General features: G+C 42.7%; 1 pseudogene; it reads right to left on the bottom strand.

Annotated features, from left to right (window-relative positions):
• Positions 1–208: 208 nt before the first annotated feature.
• Positions 209–1,879, bottom strand: LOC103232557 (argininosuccinate synthase pseudogene; annotated as a pseudogene).
• Positions 1,880–14,178: the final 12,299 nt, after the last annotated feature.

Here is a 14,178-nt window from a genome sequence, read left to right as displayed (position 1 = left end):
CTGAGAGGCTGCAGTGAACTGTGATCATGCCACTGCACTCCAGCCTAGGTGACAGAGCAAGACCTTGTCTCAAAAAAAAAAAAAAAAAAAAAAAAAAAAACTTCAAGAAAGCTTTTATCCGTCTTTTAAAATATCAGCATTTTATCCAGGTCTTTTTTTTTTTTTCTAATTTGTCTTACATCTGCTTACTTTACTTTTTTTTTTTTTTTTATCTTTTAATTGTCATTTTATAGCTCCCCACTGCAGCTGCCCCCCACCCTTCCCTTCGGTGACAACACAACGTCTGCAGGCTTCAGGGGGACCAGGGAACAAAGCTGGGGCCTGGCAGCCCCACTACGCTGCCAGCCAGGGAGAACAGGTCACAATTACAAATTATCACAATTAGTGCCTGTACTTGGGGGATCTGCAAATTGAGGAGGCCCCAGCTCCTCATTGTACAGGGGTCTATTTGGCAGTGACCTTGCTCTGGAGACGATGATATTCCTTCAGCCTGAGGGAATTGATGTTGATGAACCCGGTGGCATCAATCGGCTCCTAATCACCCTGCACGCTCACCAGTTCCTCGTTGTAGAGAGACAGTGGGGCCTCCCGGCCGAGGATGTACACCTGGCCCTTGAGGACGGACACCTGCACTTTCCCTTCCACTTGCTCCTGGGACTTGGCAATGCAGTGGCGGACAAATTCACACTCAGGGCTGTACCAGAAACCGGTATACACCAGCTCAGCAAATTTCAAGCCCAGGCCTTGTTTGATTTTGCACACTTCTCGGTCCATGGTGAAGGCCTCGATGTCTAAATGAGCGTGGTAAAGGATGGTGCCTGCTGGGGTCTTGTAGATACCTTAGGACTTCATTCCAATGAAGCGGTTCTCCACGATGTCAATACGGCCCACACCGTGCTTGCCCATGACTTCGTTCAGGTACATGAAGAGCTCCAAGGAGGTCTGGTGGGTGGTGCCATCCTTGACGTTGGTCACCTTCACGGGGACCCCTTTTTTGAACTCGATCTCGAGAATGTCAGGGGTGTTGGGGGCTTTGGCCGGGTCCTGGGTCTTCGTGTAGAGACCTGGAGGCGCTTGGTTCTTGGGATTCTCCAGGATTCCAGCTTCGTAGCTGATGTGCATGAGATTCTCGTCCATGCTCCATGGGCTCTTGGGGGTGACCGGGATGGGAATCCCGTGTTGCTTTGCATATTCCATCAGGTCATTGCGGCCCTTGAACCGGTTGTAGAATTCGGGCATCCTCCAGGGAGCAATGACCTTTATCGGGTTGGGGGGGGGCAGCGAGTAGCAGGTGAGCTCAAACCGGACCTGATCATTCCCCTTTCCCGTGGCGCCATGGGACGCATGCTTGGCCCCCTCCCGCTGGGCGATTTCCACTTGTTTGCGGACGATGCAAGGCCTGGCGAGAGAGGTGCCCAGGAGGTAGCGGTCCTCATACAGTGAGCTGGACTGGATGGCCGGCCAGATGAACTCCTCCACAAACTCCCTGCTGACATCCTCAATGAATACCTTTTGGGCCCCAAGCTTCAGTGCCTTCTTCCTGGCTTCCTCGAAGTCTTCCTTCTGGCCAATGTTGGCCAGCTAGGCAATGACGTCATAGCCTTGTTCCTTCAGCCACACGAGGATGCATGAGGTGTCCAGGCCGCCACTGTAGGCCAGAACCACGCAGCCTTTGCCGGACATAGTGTCTGGGATTGAAGGCGTGAGTTCCTGGCGTCTGGAATCTGTCTTCAGGGTGCACTGAACCACTCAGGCTCGGGCAGCGGTGGTAGGCGGCAGAGCAGGGCATACTTTACTTTTAAAATCAGAAGATGTGGACTCTATTGTCTATGTCATGACTGTTAAAATATTTTTTAATTTATACCTAATTTTTTCATCTATACCTAATTTTAAATTTTTGCCCTAGGTAGTAGCATGAATCCTCTTGATGTTCCGTAGAATCTTCCTATAATTTTCTCACACTTCTGCAAGGCAGAATTGTCACAATTACCCTGCCAGTGGTCCTGTCCTAGATATATCACCCTTTCTTTGGAGTTATGAGACCTGTTTTTATTTTTATAAATTAGAAATAATCTGCTTCTTTCTAAGTTTGATGGTTTTATTCTTTTTTTTTTTTTTTTTTTTTTTGACGGAGTCTCCTTCTGTCACCCAGGCTAGAGTGTAGTGGCATGGTCTCGGCTCACTGCAGCCTCCTCCTCCCGGGTTCAAATGATTCTCCTGCCTCAGCCTCCTGAGTAGCTGGCATTACAGGCACCTGCCACCACGCCCTGCTAATTTTTGTATTTTTAGTAGAGACAGGGTTTCGCCATGTTGGCCAGGCTGGTCTTGAACTCCTGACCTCAGTGATCCGCCCACCTTGGCCTCCCAAATTGCTGGGATTATAGGCATGAGCCACTGTGCCTGGCCAAGTTGGATGTTTTTCTTTAAAAAAAAAAAAAAGTTAATGGATATTTTCCTTGTTCGAAAGCAAAATCAGTCCTCATATTGGGGTGTAGGGAGGGAGTGTCAGGAGCTGGGTTTGTGTGAGAAGGTGTTTGGTAGTGGCAGTACTTGTTGGGGAACTTTGGCCATGAAGCAAGCCCATTGCCAGATCCAAGATTGTGCCACTGCTCTGTTGTTATGATGACTACATTACTGGGGCACAGAGAGTGTCACAGGTGAAAGACATCTGAAAGAAAAATGTCATGTTCTATCTGTGTTTGGTGAAATCCTAGGGTTCCACAAATGTTTCATCTGAATTTCCCTAAGAAGTTCTTGAGCCCAAACTTGTACTACAGGAAAATGTGTCCATTCAAATGCCAGGCTAGCTTATTTTTTTAGTAGGACTCAAAATACTTTTGGTGTTTTGGTACTCAGTTTTAAACTTCTTTTAAATTTTATTGATTAATAATAATAATAGCTGATACTTATTGAGTGCTAACTATGTGGCAAGCACCTCGCATACTCCATCTGATTTAATAGTGTGGTTCACAATGTTATTTTCCCATTTTATAGATGAGGGAGCTGAGGCCCAGAAATCGTAAGTGATTTGATCACTTAATTTAGACCTATTGGACTCCAAGTCTTATTTGCTTAGCCATTAAACACTTTGGCCTTCCCATATACATAGTTCACAACACTGTGCTTTCCCCACTCCCTCAATTCAGGCCTGTGGGCTTCTTTGTATGTAAAGTTGCATAATCAAGTAACCTGGCTCACCCTCAAAGCTAGGCCAGCCTCAGGGACTTTGCACTTGTCACAACAGAGAACACAGTGCAAAGACCAGATGGAAGCATGTCTGGAGGAGCAGAAAAGTAGGCCAATGTCACTGAAGTACAGTGAGTAAGGGGGAGAGTAATAGAAGAACGGACTGGATTAGGAAAAGAGGACCAGTTTTTGTAGGGACTTACAGGCCTTTGTAAGGCTTTTACTTGGAATGACATGTGGAGCCATTGCAGGATTTTGAACAGATGAGAGACATGAGCTGACTTAGAGGTTTAAGAGGATCATTCCAGCTGCTGTGTTGAAACTAGACAGTGGGTGGTCAAGGGAAGAAACAAGGAAACAAGTTGGGAGGTGTATTAGTTTCCCTTAGGAAACCATAACAAAGTACCACAAACTAGGTGGCTTAAAATAACAGAAGTTGATTGTCTCAAAAATCTGGAAGCTAGAAATCTGAAACCAAGGTGTCATCAGGGCCATGGTTTCTCTGCGACTCTGCGTGGAAATCCCCTTTGCCTCTTCCCAGCTTCTGTCAGTGGCCATTGATCCTTGCCATTCCTTGGCTTTCGGCTGCAGCGCTCCAATCTCTGCTCTGTCATTGCATGACTTTTTCCATGTGTGTCTCTGCCTTCACATGACCATCTCCCTTCTGTGTCTCCCTCCTCTTCTTATAAGGACACCAGTCATATCGGATTAAGGGCCCACCCTACTCCAGTGTGGCCTCATCTTAATTTATCTAATTACATCTGCAATGACACTATTTCCAAATAGGATTACATTCTAAGGTACTGGAGGTTAGCATTACGACAGTTTTTTTTGCGGTGGGAGGAAGACTGTAAACCTATAACAGGAAGCTATTTCAGTAATCTGGGCAAGAGATAAGGGGAGCTTGAACCAGGATGGCAGCAATAGTGGTAGTGAGAAGTGATCTGGTTGTGCATATATGTGGAAGGTAGACCCAAAAGGCTTTGCTGATGAAATGGGAGTTGGCCCAAGAGAAAGAGAAGCAAAGATGACTCCAGGGTGTTTCAGCTTGAGGAACTGAAAGGATGAAGTTAGCAACAAGTGTGATGGTAAATGCAGAAAGACAGTAGATTTAGGGGAAAATCGTGGTTTGGTTTTGGACAAATTAAATTTGAGATGCCTCTTAGTCATTCAAGAGGTGATGTTCGGTAGGAAGTTAGTTATATGAGCCTGGAATTCAAGAAGGAGTTCAGAGCTAGAGACAAAAATTTGGGAGTGATTTCTAGGGAGAATGAGAGTCCACTTGTGATTTTAAGCATAAAGCTTAAAACAAAGCTTACTCCAGCCAGGATCAGTTACTGGGATGCAGATGTAGACAAGATGAAAAGTCGGACTTAACCTTTGTTCCAGTTTTTCTAGGTAGGTGTGATAATGGGAGAGGGAATTGGGGAGCTGGGGATGGATGCCAGGGAGCGATGATAATAATGGACCATAGAATCTAATTGGAATAAACATGTAAGTGAAGATATGAGGGGGTGATAGAGGGTAAAAGGATGATTAGCAGTGGGAGGGGTGTTAGAGTGGAGATATTAGAGGGAATTAGGAAGAGAGAGAAAAGAGTGGGGTAATTAAAATTAAGATTATTTTTTCAGCCGAACATTGACTAAAAAGAAAATTTTAAAAAATAAAATTGAGATATTGAAGGTCCTGCAGTAATTTATGAGAAGATCTAGGATATAAGCCTGGATGTGGGTAACCAAGGATGGAAAGAGAGAACAAGATCTTTGGAGCGGAGGAGGTCAAGCAGCTAAGAGGCCAGAGTGCTATATGGATTATTCGCAATGTGGACAATGAATGTAGGTCTGCACATACACATGCATGTATGTATGTATCCACATAGATACCGAAATCACCAAGAATGATGACAGGGGCAGTTGTGAAAAGATAGTGAACCAAGAGCTCAAATCATCAACAAATAAGGGAGAGTGAACAGGAAGAGGGGAGATGATAACAACAGGGAGGTGTAGCAGGTAACATACTCTGAAACTTAGTTTTACAGCAAACTGATTGAAAGAAGCTGGGGCAGGCAGTTTGGGGAGGGTCTACACACAGGAAGTGGTAAGGGGGAGCAAAGAGGACACTATTCCAGCCCTGGGCCCAGTGGTACATAAGGTATGAGAAAAAAAAATAGTCACCACTTGAGAGTGCTGTACAGGAAGCAATGTCTTCAGAGGGGAGCCGAGTTTTTGATAAAGCCAGAAGTTCAAGGAAAATTTTAGAGAAGTTGAGGATGAAGGGGATTTTGCAGAGAGAAAGGTCAAAGGGTTTGGGAGGGTTGGGAAGGGGTGGTCGATTGAGCGAGATGAGGAGGTGCAGGAATTCATTTCCATGTGAGTGATCATGGATGATCTAGATGGTTTGAACTTTTGTGATGACTGAAGTAAATAGGCATTTAGAGCATGATGAATCTTGATGATCTCTTGACTGGGGAACAGATGGTTAGTTTTAAATGTAGCCTCTCCTTGGGATTGGTGTGTCCTGTAATGCGGTGTGGTTGAGAATGAGAATGATTGGGGGAGGTGGAGAGGTGGTCTCACTCTTACTAGGAGCAGGTAGAACACTGGGCTCCCGTTTTGTTTGTTTGTTTGTTTGTGGGTTTTTTCTTTCTTTCTTTTATTTTTTTACTTTTTGTGGAGAATGGGATCTTGCTATATTGCCCAGGCAGGTCTCAAGCTCCTGGACTCAAGCTATCTTCCCACCTCTGCCTCTCTAAGAGCTGGGATTACAGGCATGAGCCACCCTACCTGGCCCTTTGATGTTCTTAAGAAGCATCAGATCCAGAGGAGGCTTGATCTTACCAGGAGAGATTATAACTCTCAGTGTCTCCCTTTTAATCCTACTGGGTCACTGTAATACTTCTCTTATTTCTTTTATTTTCATAGTCTGCTCATTACTTTAACATAGTACAATGTTTGTTTTTGTAAAACTGATACATGATGATTATAAAATATTCAAGTAATGGAGAAAAGTATAATGAAACTGAAAAAAAAATCCTCCCCAAATAACCCTCATTAAGACTTGGTGAACTTCATCTCAGACTTTTCTATCGATTTTTACATTTGTAACTACTTTACATGGTCTTGTGTTTCCTTTAAATAATATGAGTTATTGTTGTAAACAGTTTGAATACTATAGATTTATTCTAATCCTCTCACTTTACAAATGAGGACATTGAGTTCCAGAGAAAGGAAAGGACCTGTCCGAAGACACTCACCCTGTCGGTTAGGCCCAGGTCTCTCTCTTTTTTAAAACATTTATTTATTTATTTATTTATTTATTTATTTATTTATTGAGTCAGAGTCTTGCTCTGTCGCCCAGGCTGGAGTGCAATGGCGCAATCTTTGGCTCACTGCAACCTCCGCCTCCCAGGTTCAAGCAATTCTCTTGCCTCAGCCTCCCGAGTAGCTGGGATTACAGGTGTCTGGCACCATGCCTGACTAATTTTTGTATTTTTAGTAGAGACGGGGTTTCACCATGTTGGCCAGACTGGCCTCTTGGCCAGGCTGGTCTCAAACTCCTGACTTTGTGATCTGCCCGCCCCAGCCTCCCAAAGTGCTGGGATTACAGGCGTGAGCCACTGCTTCCAGCCAGGCCCAGTTCTCTTTACTTTCCAGTTCAGTGGGTCTCTTTAAGCCATGCTCCTCTCTTCTTCTCTCACTTTCTGCATAGCATGGTCCCTGCTCTTTCAACACATAGATTTCTGCATTCAGAGATCTCACTTTGCCTTTGGTTTTGAATACTTATTCATCTAGTCATTCAACAAACCTTTATTGGACATCTACTATATGCCAGGCAAACATGTTAGGCACTAGAGGTGTGGTGATGAACAAAACAGACATGATCTGTCACCTCATGAAGCTTGCATTCTACAGAATGCACAGAAAGTTTGTGCTTTACTTCCTAACTTTCTCCATTCAGGCCAAGGCCCACATAACTATGCACTTGTTTATAACTCCAAGTCCTTCGATGGTGATGGGAAAAGAAAAGAAAAATTGTTAGACTTAAAGTCATATCACTAGCACGTGAGAGTACCAAATGAATACTTGCTAGTGGTAGATATTAACAAAATCCATGAGGTCTAGAATACTTTTCTGTAACTATAGTTTCAAACATTAATTTGAAAGTTTAACTTAAAAATGCCATAGTGTTACATGTAACACAAATGCCCATAACACAACATTTAAAATGTAAAAATATATATGATCTATAAGGATGCAAAAGTCCTTCTCTCTAATTGTACCTTCCAGAGGTAGCACTTCCAGACCCTCTGATGTGTGTCCTCACCAACTTTTCTCTATGCTTACATAGATTTTATTTTTTAATAATAACAGGATTGCATAATTGTTACCAAATTTGAACAATGCAGACAGACTTACATTGTATAAAAAGTGAAATTTTCTCATATACTCACCCCCAATCTCAGTCCTCATGGGTGACTATTAACATATTGGTGCATATTTGATGTGAATATTTTCAAATCTTTTTCTATGTATGTACATAGAAACACATGCACACACATACACACACACACACAAGCAAAAAGGGCTCTTTACATTTTTTGTTTTAAGCCAGCAGTAGTCGGAAATTTAAAGTCCGGGAGTTGAGGGCACATTCCTGTGTTTTTCATTTCGACAAGTAGAACAATGCAGCCATATGCCGGTCCCTCTCTGGATTTAGTACCCAATGCTTGGAATGTGAGCAGATGCTGAAGGCTATTAATGAAGTCCTTGAAGGGAGGCCCATTTGTGTGTGTTGTAGACAGAAGGCCAAAGTTGAATGTAGTGGCCAACTGAGCAGCTGGCAAGGGACTAGGAAAACGAGGAATGCACCAACGCTGTTGCAAGTTGATGGACCATGGGAACCACATCATCTAGAGCAGTGTCCTGACATTCCTGTCATTTAGGAAATGGAAGCAACACTTGGAGTCCTGAAGTCTTTTAACCTCGTTGTTACATTAGTGTGTTGCAAATGTGATAGAGAAAAAAAATCTGGAAAAAATGATCTGATGTGGTCTAAATGAAACTGGCTTTTATCATGCCTAAAATTGGAAAACTCCAAGACTTTCTTTTTTTCTTTTTGATTTCTTGGATACAAAGAACAAGACCCAGTAATGTGTGTTTGATTAATGCCAACTCCCTGAACTCCTTAATGTCAACTAGCTACTCTTCATTACCAAACACCACATGTGCTCTTCTTTCAGTTTAGGCATACCAGCGCAGCTGCGGAAGACACAGTGGTGATCTCTATCACACCAACAATCAGATATTTGTCGTAATAACCTCCTAATCAGATCGCACATGAAGCTTCAATGAAGTCATTATAACCAGACATGAAATAATTAACCTTTTCTAATTTAAAAGACCTAACAGGGAATGGTCTCTGTGACAGGTGTAAAATTCCATTCCTTCTAGAAAATTACTCACCTAGCAGATGCTCCTTCTGACTGAGAGAGAAATTTCATTGCAAAAAGAATGTTCACCTTTTATTATGAATATTGCACAATGCATTAAGACAATGACTTTCCATGGAGCAGTGTATGACCTTGACCTTCTGACCACTAATGTTCATTGTGTAATACAGATTACAAATATTCACCTGTCTCCATTCTTCATCAGTGAATTGCAAGAACACTTGGATTCTAATGCTGAGGGTCCCTGGAAGTCTGAGAATGCATCACAGTCTTAGGCTTCCTCAAAAGTGTAAATAGATTAGTGTGCTAAAGACTTGCATTTAAAATAGAGATTGCTCAGGAAAAAAAAAAAAAAGAATTCTATTTCCACTGCCAAAGAGAAGAATCAAGATCAAGAGGGAGAAACTGTTTTTATACCACAGGGCAAAGATAAGAAACCTTCAACCTATTATTTGGATGTGGCCCTGGGCTTAACTTGGTACAACTTGAAGCAGTTTCCTGAAGTACATACCCTTCTCCCTCTACATTGAGCCATATACATATACAGACAATTTTGTTGAGTCCAACATGAATGTGATGTGAACTCAACAGAGATCTCTGGGTGTTAAAAGGCAGGCCCCATGCCACGAGATGGCCTTTGAGAGGGAGAGATGCTTTGCACAGAGTCCTAATTTTCCCGGGGAGAAGTTGGGTGGGTGATAGCAATGACAGAAGTGATGGAGGCTGCATCACCCTTGGGCTGAGAGTGGTTACGTTTGGGTGGAAGTCAGAGAAAGTGTGGGGTTGCTGATCTTGGATGTGCCAAACTTTCTGAGTGCTAACTGGGAGGTGGCATGAAGATGGCAAAGCTGGAAGTGAAGGAGCAAAGGCTTCTGCAAACAGTGGTGTCTGATGTATGGTGAGGCGGATCATGCTGGTTGTGCTTTTTATTTCTTTTCTCTTTCTTCTGTGTTTCTCTCCTCCTTCCTCTGGCTTGATTTTATTCTCTCTCCCTCTTTTTCCTGGGGTATGAGTGACAAGGATGGACTTTCGAGAGGCTCTGAACTTGAAATTCCAGCAAAGAGAAGTACCTGTGGTTTGTGTAAGCATCTTTCAGTTACAGAACTGAACTTCCAGATACAGAACTCCGAAAACATCGAGAGTGGCTGCTCTTCCTCTTTGCTCTGCCTCCCATCCAATCCAAGATCTCTCAATATGCACTATTTGTGTTATCTTCTTTGAAAGGTCCCTCTTTCTCTGAGTCTTTTCTTTCCCTTAGTTCGTTTCTCCATTATTTAGACATAAATGAAAGTAAAGTATTCTTTGTTCACTTTCGTTTACTGAACAGAGTTTTGCCTTTTATTTTAAAAGCAGTTGAGCAGGATTTTTATATATCTTGCCCATAAAACGTAAACCTTGTTAACATTTTTCAAGTTGGTTTTTGTCCACTTTGGGACAGTTGCTCTCAAGAGATAAAAGATTACCCCCTTCTTATCCCTTTTGTGGGCTTTGTATTTCACAGATCTATTGAAAAATACTATTTATAAAAAAAAGCTAGCAATTATTGAGCTTACTCTGTTCCAGGAACTTAATCTACATGATCTTATTTAATAATGGTAGCCACCCCACAGGGTTGTGTGAAAACTGAGTGAGCTCATGTATATGAAGTGCTTAGTGCAGTGCCTGGCAGATAGCAAACTGTCAGTAAGTGTGCTATTAATACTGTTATTACTACTACTACGATGAAGTTACTGAAATAAGCCACAGCCAGCGGCCTTGGAAAAACAAAGTTAAGGGTCTAATCAACCAAGACTCACTAGATAGAGCAAAGTAGCTGGTAACAGTGTAGTAAATATTCCTGGGATATGGCAGAGAAACAGTGGTTTGGAAGCAACAGAAGGAGTAAGGAATAGGCTGATAACTGTCCCCACCACCAGCCCCAGGGATCAGGTGAAGCTACTTTAGGAGATGGTCTCTAGCAAGATTGGCTATAGTAGTGAATTAAGAGCACATCCAGATTTGGATTTCAGTGCTAGCTGTGCCATTCACAAGCTGTACGACCTTGGATAAATTGCTTAACTATTCAGAGTTCCAGTTTCCTCACCTGTAAAATAGGAGTGCTAATATTAATGGAACCTAGCTCATTTGGTTTTGTGGCAACCTATATGAGATAATAATATGCGCGAAGTAAGCTTAGCATGCCTCCTACCTAATAAATGAATGCTGTTGTTATTGTCATTATCATTCCAATCACCCTGCAAAGAAGGTATGTTTGTCCTCATTTAACAGTTGAGAAAACTGAGGCTACCGGGAATCAATAGCTTTTCCAAGGTATAGTTAATAGGCACAAGGCTAGAATTTGACCAGAGATGTTTCTGCCCCAAAGCCTGTGATCTTTCTACTGCTCCGTGATGCCTCTGGAAACAGTGTTCTTATTCCAGAAATGAGAAGCACAAGATCAGCTCTCACCTTAAAATAATAACAAAAACAAACCCTAATATGTTCCTTAGCCTGTGAGATACCCTGGCTGCTCATTTCACTTGCTTTCAACTCCAGCGAAAAAGAGCTGTTTGTTACCTATGGTTTGATGGAGCTATTTTTTTTTTCCTCCTCCAAAGCCAGCTTCCCCTTTTCACTAAATTAGTGTCATTTCCATGAAACAAAGGTGTTTCTGATGTTTCAGCCTTTTCATCTCTCTCTAAGCATCCACTTCTTGAAGCTTTTTATTTTCAGGTAGATTACTGCTGCCCCAAACACAAGGACCTCAAGTCTAAGCATTTTCTGGAGACTCGATGTCTTTGTGAGAATTGTTAGTGCTGAACTCTGATTGTACAGGAAATTCTGGACATCAAATTCTCAGGAGACCTGTATGCTTCTCTCATCCCCTACGTGATACCACACTCACAACCTTGGCTTCAGTTTTTTGGCATATGGCATTGCTGGTTCTCGCATCTGATACTCTCTGCAGCTTCGGTGTTGCTTCTGTTTTTGAAATAGCATGCTCTTTTAGGTGTTGCTCTCGCATACCTCGTTTAGTACTGGTGGCATATGGTGTTCCTGGAGTCTTACCATTCTTACCCAACAGAGGAGTCAAAAGGGGCACATTTATCTGACTGAGCTTGGGGAAAGCAAGGACTCAGTAGGTTTAATGTCTCAGGAAAATGACTAGAATCATGAGTAAAAATCATTGTAAATTGCACAGTCTGAATTTATTTGACAGAAAATTATTGAATGTTCATGATGAAGAAAGCATTGTGCTAAATACTATAGGAATACAAAGACATGGCATCTGTCCTTCCAGAGCATATGAGTTAATAAAGGGCAAAAACAATATTCAAAGTTTTTGTAGAGTTTGAAGTTCCACAAGGAGATTATACCCTCTCCCCAAAACCAAAAATTCTGTAGGGATCCAGTGTCTATAGGACCAGGGAAAGCTTCACCAAGGAAGTAATATCTGATCTGTCTCTGGTATGAAATAGGTGCCCAAGAAATATTCATTAAATTGGGTTTAGACCGATGAAATATGAGAAAGGGCCTTGTAAGTGGAGGGAATGATGTGAGCAATACAGCAGAAGAAAAGAATTGTCATCAGAATGTATACTGGGAACAGAAAGTATTTTAGGCCAGATTAAAAAGTGTATATCAGGGAGGGATTGGGGAGGTGGTGGCAGTGAGGCCCAGATGGAGGATCATGACCTGGAAAGCCAGGCTAAGGAGTTTGTCCTTAATTTAGCAGACATTAGGGAGCCACTGAAGATTTTTGATGGTAAGAATGATAAGTTTATTTCCTAAGATGGCTCCGATGGCAGAACAGGTGGCCAACACTTTTTTAAACAAACAAATAAACAAACAGTAGTTGAGGAGAGGTCAGGAGAGGGAACATGAAGAAAAAAGCCACACTAGTTGGTGATCAGGATGCACTGAAGACCACCCAAAAGAATCCATTTGGTAGAAGGGTGGAGTTAGAAGCCAGATTTCAAAGATTTAAAGGAATGAGTGTGGTAGTAGAGGAAAGGAAAGCAAGCTTCAGCAACTTGAGAGCCCAGAGGCCTGAAGGGAAAGCTTGTGGAGTCTAGAGCATCATTGAAGCCAGAGAGGAAGGGGCCTGCAGAGGGAGGCACTAGAAATGAGGGAGGGAGTGGCCAATTCATATAAAGAGATGACAGAAGAGGAGGCTGAGATGGGAATTAATGGAAGGGTTTTTCTTAGAAAGGAGGATATTTTTTCGGAGCTAGGACCGAAGGAAGAGAGACAAAAGGAAATGTATTAAGGAAGAGGATGAACCACAAGAAAAGGAAAGAGTAGCAAAATCTTGTTCGGGTCTACATATAGAGCCTTGCTGTCTTGGCAGAATGCTCAATGCTCAGAATACCCTTCTCAAAGCTTGCCTGTCATCCAGGCTTCCTCCACAAGATTCAAGGTCTCATCGATTCTCTTCAGCTTCAGTCAGAGACAATCTGACAGCTGCAGTTGGCTCACCCCTTCTTGCAGCAAGCTGACACCATTTCTGGTGGGCTTCAAAGGCAGTATAAATGGTTCTCCCTTAAGAGCAGGTTACACTCGGCACCTAGGCAGCCTCATTACACAACCAATTAAACCGCTATCACTTGAAAGGAATCGATGGCAGTTCAAGATCTGCTTGAGTAGACTTTGCATTTCCGTGTTCACACATAACAGTCTTACAGTCAAGGAGTTCCCAACCACTGCAAGGGGAAGATGTAAACATGACCTTAGAAATAGCAGATTGTTTCATTTCCTGTAAGGGTGTGTCCCAGAAGATCTTACTCATTAGACAGTAGGCAAGACCTCTTTAATCTTTTGAAATAGAAGGGAGTTTCGGGCAGCTCTTTAAACAGTGGGAAGCTCAAGTTTTCTGCTCTGGTGCATCCATCTGGACACAGGCATGTCAGCTTCTCAGAGTCTGTCCTTCCTGGCAGTTCCAAAGGGAGGTCCCTGGGTGTTGAGTGCAGTAAGCTAGAGCCTGGGTTTTCCCCCATAGAAAAGTTCCAGCCCTGTTGTAAATACAACTTTCAGAAACTAATTTAACTGGTTCCACTTAAATGAACTGGGAAATGACCCAATAGAAGGGGATAGAGGGACGTGTGCCAGTTCTACCATTGCAGCAGGAGCAGCCACACTGGACCTTTTACTTTCAGCAGGAGAATGTTGACTTTCTGAATGCAGCACACTTTTCCATCTACTTACTGTGTTATTTAAATAAATTGCTTTGCTCTTGAGGGACCTTATACTCTTTGGCTCAGTGAGAAGCTGGTAGATTGGAGTCAGAAGGGGCTGTCAATGTGGAATCTAATAGAGTTTCAGTGTGGGAATATTAGGGGTCAGAAGCAACCTTACATTAGTTATCACTTCTTGTCATTAGATGACATGGATATTATTATAAAGAGGAAATCTATGGGGAGCGCGGAGATGAAAGCCATAAATTGGCTAGAAGAAGTAGGAGATTTCAGTGTGAAAGCAAGTGCTTCAAGATGTGTACACCAAACTGCCCTATGGACTGCCCAGGCTCCCTGCTCTACTCTCATCTCATATCACTTTTTACTCCT

The sequence above is a fragment of the Chlorocebus sabaeus genome, chromosome X, assembly GCF_047675955.1.
Source record: "Chlorocebus sabaeus isolate Y175 chromosome X, mChlSab1.0.hap1, whole genome shotgun sequence".
Lineage (NCBI taxonomy): Eukaryota > Metazoa > Chordata > Mammalia > Primates > Cercopithecidae > Chlorocebus > Chlorocebus sabaeus.
This window is presented reverse-complemented; position numbering and strand designations above follow the sequence as displayed.